This window comes from Brassica napus, chromosome C4 (genome assembly GCF_020379485.1).
Source record: "Brassica napus cultivar Da-Ae chromosome C4, Da-Ae, whole genome shotgun sequence".
Lineage (NCBI taxonomy): Eukaryota > Viridiplantae > Streptophyta > Magnoliopsida > Brassicales > Brassicaceae > Brassica > Brassica napus.
In genome coordinates this window covers 38800194-38808703 of record NC_063447.1, presented here as the reverse complement: position 1 = coordinate 38808703, position 8510 = coordinate 38800194, and positions in this window count along the sequence as shown.

Sequence of the window (8510 nt, the reverse complement as noted above, 5' to 3'; positions counted from 1 at the left end):
TAAAACTTTGTTTATGAGAAGAAATGTGTAATGTACACATATTTACTGCTTAATGAATACTACTATAACTTTTAAATATATATGACACAAATTTTAAGCTCACGTCAGACATAACTAAACCATTGAATGTGGATTAAATAATATATATTGATATGTTAATTTGAAATCATGATACACGAATTATAAATAGAAGTGGATAGTACACATTATTTTGAAGAAACAGAAGTATAATGAATTTTTCGTGTTTTTTCAATCGTTCTCTAAAGTTATATACATAAATATATCAATCGTTCTCTGAAGTTGTATACACAAAGAGAATTTACCTTTTATCAAAAGCCATTCTTATGCAAAAATTATTTCATCAGTCTGGAACTAATAACTTTAGTGTAAATATGTGTACCTTTTCATTCACAAAGATACCTCTACCTCAAGAATAGCTTCGAGTGTATGTTTGGGATAGTAGTCCCAAGTCTGGAAAAACAGAGCTTTAATTTTTGTTTTTTTTTTGAAGAATTAAGTTAGGCAATATGAATATATTCTAATGGTATCTTCAACTTAAATTAAGCAGAAAGAATCAAGATGTTATCTACTCGAGAAGAAAAAAAAATCAGTCTAAATTATTAGTAGAAAATATAAACATGTATCAGTCAAGTTTTGTTGTATTCGAAACCAAAAAAGGAGAAAGAAGATGAAACAATGGAGAAAGAAAGTGACTGAGAGGAAATATAGAAAAAAATTTAGACTGAAATATATAAAAGATATGGAGCAGTTAACATGACTGGGAGTTACTGAATTCATCTTTTGATCGTGAAATGGTGGTAAGTTGAAAAATTTAGGAAGTTGAATTCTGGGATAAAAAAGAATGTGGGTAATTCAGAAAGTTTTGATATTCATTTTTCATTTATTTCAATTTTGTCTCTTTTGTAATTAAATTATTTTATTGTGTATTGTATTTATCTAATATACATTATGTTTGCACATAAAATTGATCTCTACATATGATTGTCTTGGTTTTCTGAACGCACCAAAGATGAAAAATACAAAACCTAGGATATGTATCGAAACGATTTTCTATAACCAACATTTATTTTCGTCTATATGATTATCTTGGTTTCTTTTATACAAAATAGAAATTTCTCTTTTATTTTTCACATGTTTCATTTTAATTTATTTCAATATTATGTTGATCTCTAATTATGTATACTACGTTAGCTATAGTGTCGTAGTTTACAAAGGAAGTAACATGTATATTTTATTCTCAACTTAACTAAACGTGGGATGTACATTCTGAGAAAAGATAAGAACTCAGATAGCTGGAAATGTAGAAAAATAAGAAATGAAAAAGATTTTGTTTGTGCTATGCCATGTGTTAGATTATCAAGTAATAATCAACATTTAACTTAGTATCTAACAATTCTTTTTTTCTTAACTAACTTATTTTTATCTAATTTTAAACAATTTAGATATGTTGAAGATTTTCAAAAATGTTATGTAAACTTTATATGATGTTTTGGTATATTCTGGCCTATATTTGAATATTTTTAGATATTTTATATAGTTTTTACTTTCAGATAATTTTTTAAAAATATTTTGAGCTTTTATTTTTTTCAAATTTTATAGAGTAATTTTTAATATAAAATAAAATTCAATGCAAACTGAGCATATATAATTTTGAGCTAAACTGATAAAAAAAAACTAAAAATTCCTGCAAAAAAAAGTTTATGAATTTGACACAATTTTTTCTTTAAACAATTTAGACGTAAACTCATTGAATTTTTTTCGTTGACTGATCCTTAAACCAATTTGGCCTGCTCAGAATGATGAGACCGATTTTTGTAGAAATAAATATTTATTTTTTTGGCAAAAGAATCAGCCCATAATTCTAACAATGAAAACGACTCCCATGTGAATTCTTCTTAACTTCAAAAGACGCAAGATTAACTTCAAAAGACGCAAGAAAAAAGAAAACAGAAACATCATATCTTAACAACTTTCTTTGTAGAGGTAGATCATAGATGCTTTTGCAATGTGAGCTGACAAGTACAGTGAAGAGTGCAACGTTTATAAAGACGTACCTGGAGAAACTTGAATCTAAAGTTGGTCAAATGAAAAAAAAAACAGCAAAATAGTTAACTTTCTCAATGTTGGCCAAGAATATTATATGCAGTAGCAATAATATTGTCCTCAACATAACATAATTATATAGTCTGATCATTGATTTGTTAATGAAATAGAAAGTTGACCAAAAATAACAAAGAGAAACATTTTAAATGCTCATAGACTTCATGCCAATAAAATAAAGTCATTAATATCCAGCAATTTCATGTTAGGGTCATTAAATTTTAGAAGTTCATCTATGTGGGAAATCTAAAGGGGTATAACGTATTAGAGTCCAGCCACCGACTATTAGTAAACGTGCAATCCACTTGTTCTTCTTCATTGCCATGCCTTCATATCCAAACTTGAGTAATCTAAACTTAAAAAAAGAAAGAATGCAACAAAACAAAATGACTTTTATCTTTTGAAAAGAGTTTTTATTATTCGTGTAAAAATAGATAAAAGTGGTAATTGTAAAAAAGATATATATGTGATTTTAGTAGACAATTTAATATTTATTTTAACTTTTAGAAATAAATATTATAATTTAAGTAGGACTAGCCATAATATGTAAAACACCATAGATATTTTAACAAAGAAAATTATATTTTGGAGATTATACGCCATATATATATATATACTAGGTGTTTTCCTGTACCATGTGCAGTAAGAAATTTTTTAAATCTAATGTATATTTAAAAATAAATTTATTAAATATTATATATTTTACTATTCTCTTACTAATATTTAATATAGATTTGATATATATTAAATCAATTTGCATAAAACTAATAAAAATTGTATAATTATCAAAATTTTAGCCTAAACAATATTTATAAAATTTGTAGATATATAAAAAACTAATGATTTTACGGTTAGATATTTAATTTTTCAAAAAATTCCAGAAATTTTTGAAAGCTTTAGTAATACAAATTGTATAATTATACAAAAATAATAACATTTCGAAATTTGAAATGTTATATATGAATATATTTATTTTATAGATGATATATGAGCTATTACCATATTTAAAAAAAGTTTACCAAAAATAAATATCAATATTAAATGTAATATATGAATTATTACCATATTCTAATAAGTTTGCCAAAAATATAAATCAACAATAAATGAAATTATCCATGTCATATTTTTCGTAAGCCATGTCATCAATTTCAGTAGCCATGTCATATTTTTTTTTGTGAAATTGATTGTAGAGAGGACATGTGGCAAAATCACTTCGCAAATATAGTCTAGGGGATACAAAAATAATAACATTTCGAAATTTGAAATGTTATATATGAATATATTTATTTTATAGATGATATATGAGCTATTATCATATTTAAAAAAAGTTTACCAAAAAAAAATATCAATATTAAATGTAATATATGAATTATTACTATATTTTAATAAGTTTTCCAAAAATATAAATCAACAATAAATGAAATTATCCATGTCATATTTTTTCGGAAGTCATGTCATCAATTTCAATAATCATGTCATATTTGTTTTGTGAAATTGATTGCAGAGAAGACATGTGGCAAAATCACTTCGCAAATATAGTCTAGAAGATATTAATTGTTTAAACTTAGAGACCAAAACGAGTGTTTCATTAACCACAATCGGCTGTGGATTTAAAATACTTGGGATTTGATTTTGTTAAGTCGTCGTCATCATGATCATGTGATAAAATAGAGATCAATAATGGTAAATTAGAATGTTGTGGGATAAATAAATTACAAGTGCATATCTTTACTAATAAAGTAGACTTTTATCCCTCTTTGAGTTAAATTATGATACGTATCATTCACACATTAGCTGCGTTTCTGTTTATTTGTTTCGATTGGGCTGTGCGGTTTTGTAATAATTTTCGTTTGGGCTTTAAACATTTCGAGCCCAGTAATGAATAAATGTTTCTTCCTCGCTTTGTTTTAGAGCGATAGACTTCACCGACGAGCTCTAGGATCTTTGAACGACGCAGAACTTTTCAATTTCTTATCCGTAACGGCGAATTGATTCATAATTCTCTCACAGGTTCTACGTAATTAACCCACTCCTCCACTCTGCAGGATTCAATCGACCTAATCAGATCCCCAAAGTAACCGGCTCAAGCTACGACTATAAATATCCACAATAACAGCCATGAACATCACAGTTTGAACGAGATCAAGGAGAATAGCCTGTTCTATTAACCAATTACTGCAATGGTGAATTCTTCATCCTCCTTGCCGATTTGAAAGCCAGGCACTGCTCCAACTCTGCAGAAGTTCATTTTGCTGAGTTTTTGGGCGTTTCCATGATTCTCACAGATTCATTATAGTCATTTTCTCAAGAGAATGTCACAATCTCAACCAACCATTGACACCTCTCAGCTATAGCTTAACGAATTGCAGCAAGATCGTAGTCACCGCGGCCTTTTTTGTTTTTGCGAAGTTCAGAGTGTGGAGAAATGTGGTGAATTTATGGCGTCGACATGCTGCTTTTGGATGATAAGGTATTATCGACGCTAATTGTGTTTAATCATTACCATCATAAAGCTTTCCGACTTTATATTAAAAATATAAATCTTTTTCTCCTAGAGGTATTTCTCATTCTAGCCTCTGTAATCGTCTATAGGCTGAAAAACATATGAAATCAATCCCCAACAATCTTTATTATATGTCACTTGTTCCTTGGCATCTCAACTCTGAAAATTCGGGTAGGCTATTGCATGCTTACTTGATTCTCTGCATTGTTTTGCTTGGCATGTACACTGAATACTCTGTTTTTTTTTTTCGTTGGTTTGACAGTGTCTGAAGCATCAAAGGAAATGGAAGAGGGTTCCTAATTACACAAAGTCATGGTATGACAGAGGTCCAGAGATCTACCAAGCTGAAAAATACAGGAAGGGGGCACGTAAAAGTATGTCTTTCTATTATTTTGAAACCTTGGTTATATTGACAGATGAAAAAAATCGTGTTTTTTTGTTTGTTTTTGTTTTGAACTTGTTTTTGTTTCTAACTTTTCCTGTTTCTTTAAATTGTGATGTAAGACGCACAATGCTAAGGCGTGTATGGATAGACCGTGAACTCGACTGTCATGGCAAGAGGAACAGATGGAATTGATATGATCCTTCAATCTACCATCTTTATAAAGCAAAAGAGGATGAGCGAAGAAGTATCTCGAGAGTCTACATGTCCACATGTCTCTCTAATCTTTATGAAGCAAAAGAGGATGAGTGAAGAAGTATCTCGAGAGTCTACATGTCCACATGTCTCTCTAATTGTTTACATTGATGTCACATACCATGTTCTGTCTTTGTGTGCACCAGCCGGCAGTGTCTCCGCAAGTGGGATGCTTTACACTGGTGTAAAGAAGCTCGAGACTGTAATGGTGGACGCAGTATGCTTTAGCACCTTCACAAGTTTACTCATAGTCCAGAGCTAATCCCACGTAACTCATTGGCATGCAGACTTATTTTCGTTTGCTGCCACGCATAACTCAGTTCTCTCAGTTCAAGTTTTACAAATAAGAGCATCTTTAACCCTAAGAGCCCATTAGAGGTTTTTATTATTATTATTTTTTTCTTGTCTATTTTTTTTTAAAAAAAATTAAAAACTAACCAATCGCGGGCCGCCACGTGTCAGTAGGGTCCGCGAACAACGCAAGAACTACACCAAACTCGCCTCTTGCAGAAGAGGAGGAAAGGGTGGGTTTTAGTTTTTTGTGGGGGCCACACCCTTTAAGAACCCCTTAAAAACCAGGGTTAAAGGTGCTCTAAGGGTTTAGATATTTGGTCCACCATAAAGTTTAAGATCATGTGCCTCCCTTTTTTTATAACTTATGTGTGTCTGTCTCCCTTTTCATTATGTTACTTCTTAATCTTTCTCATATTTAATATGAAATTCACATTTTGACAAAAACAAAACTCTAGGAGGCACTTGGTAAGGTCCAAATTATAATTTGGGAGACTAGGTTAAGATTCACCTACCCTAAATGTTCTACGTGATTGGAAAAAAAGTAAACAGCACCTTTAAAAACAACAATTGTAAAGTAATCCCACTCAAGAGTAAACTATTGTAAGGTAGTCCCCTCAGAGTCATTAATTTAAATGTGCTACTCACCTGTATCAACAGAATGTTGAAGTCATTAATAAGAAGAGTTCCCACAATCACATTTAATAAATAAACTCTTCAAGAATATAACTATCTTAGGACTTTTATGCTTAATTATTTACTCTTTCTTCAATTGGCGTCTGGATTTATACATGGAGATATAGGGTGTGGTAACTGGTAACGCCATCTACGTAAGGTTAAATATTAGTAGCAAATCGTAGAGGTCTCCTCCCATCAGTCGCTAACGTACTTCTCCATTATTTATGTTCTGACAAGAGGACACTTCCTAATTTACGTGACTTATACCCGTAACATGGAATTGATAACAAGTCTCAAAGCTTATGGAGCAGCAAAATTAGTAAGAAACAAAATGATGGATCTCCAAAAATCATTGAAATATCATTGTAAGTTTCAAAACAGCAACTCTGCAGTTTTGATGTGCATTGTTGGGGTCAAAAACAGTTATTTCGAAATCAATGGCTATGATTATTTCTTATTCACGGATTTCTCGCAAAACATTCACTGAAAGGAAGATCGAAAGTGAACGAACGAGCGAATCCCGCACAAAAGCCACTCGTCGGAGAGGTGAACCGTCACGCGGGTCAGCTCGCCGGCGAGCTCAACCATCACGCCGGTCAGCTCGCCGGTGAGCTAAACCGTCGTGTGGTTGCACTCGTCCGGCGAACACAACCACGCGACGGTTCAGCTCGCCGGCCTGTCCGACTTACTTCGACTCCCGTATCTTCCGTATAGCTGTGATATCCGACCTTCGGGACCATATACTTCTCGTTTCGTTTTGATTAAAGTTATTCTTGATGTTTTATGACCAAAACCGAGAAATCGTATAAACGCCAAAAGGCCTAAGAACGGTCCGCAAGGATCCAGACTGGTCTAGAGGCCCATCTACGCTCTCAGAAGGGATTCGAGCCCATAAAGTTATGACGGTTTGTCCTAACTCGCAGAAATACGATAAATGCTAAGTTTCCAAAGATAAATGTAAAGATTCGAGGATAACTATCAAGATCGACGAAAAATGGAATATTCCCGAAAGAGATAGATGTGGGCCCGAAGGCGGAGGATGGGCCACCGACCTAGAGCGACTATATATGGAGAGCAGGAGCAGAAGAAAAAGGGATCCGAGAATTTAGACATAGAGAACTCCTGCTAGCTTAGAGAACTTAGGGCTTAGGTGGTTAGACTAGCACGGCAAGGCTTAGGACGTCTTGGCCGCCTCTTATCCTGTGGTTCCGATAGTTAGCATATCTCTACTCCTCTCGGAGAAATCTTGTATTCATACTATTCAATAAAACGTCTCAGAGCGATTATCTATCTTTTTATCGTTCTAAAGTGATTACGCAGAGAATTCAGACCTTCAAGGAAAAACGGGTTCACTCGGTTTTCCTCCATTATTATTTATTATAATCGACGGTGTGAATTTCAGTTCCCACAGTTTGGCGCTAGTAGGAGGAGGGGTTTGACGAATTCTCTAACTCAAAAATCACTAAACGATAAAAGACACAGGATGTCCGCTCCAGCAGCTAACGATGTCGTTTCTTTCAAGGACCGGGCAACGGCCGATCAGGCCAGACCCCACAACTATCTCCTTAAAATCGAGCAGACGATCCAGGACATCGACGTAGCGAGAGTGTTGGTCGACACCGGATGCTCGGCCAATATTATCTACAAAAGCACCCTCAAAAGAATGGAGATCGTTCTGTGCGCCGTTAAAGAAAGACCCAGCCCGATATTCGGACTCTCGGAAAATGCTACTATGACTCTCGGCTCGATCGACCTTGTTGTTAAAGCCGGGAGCGTCACCAAAGTCACGGAATTCTTAGTCATCGACCGCCCAACATCGTACAACACGATCGTCGGTACTCCATGGCTGAATTCCATGCGAGCGATCCCTTCGACATTCCATCTGTGCCTTAAGTTTCTGACCCCTCGTGGAGTCGAAACTATACAAGGAGACCGCAGGATGTCACAAGTATGTTTCGCCGCCGAGTTAGAAAGAAAGAACTTGGCGATCAAAACTTCCCATAAAAAGAAAACAAAGCTGACTCTCGATGAGAACGCCCCGGAACGAGACTCGGAAGTCTTCGGGCAATCTCAAAGGGCCGAAGCCCTAGAAGGGAAGCGCAAACCGACTTGTGAACCGGTAATTTTGATCTGCCTCGACGAATCCTCTCCGGAGCGATGCGTCGAGATTGGAGCCAACCTCCGCGGGCCACTAAAGACAGAGCTCATCGCCTGTCACAAAAAGAACCTCAATGCGTTCGCTTGGGCTGCGGAAGACATGCCAGGGATCGATATCGGCAT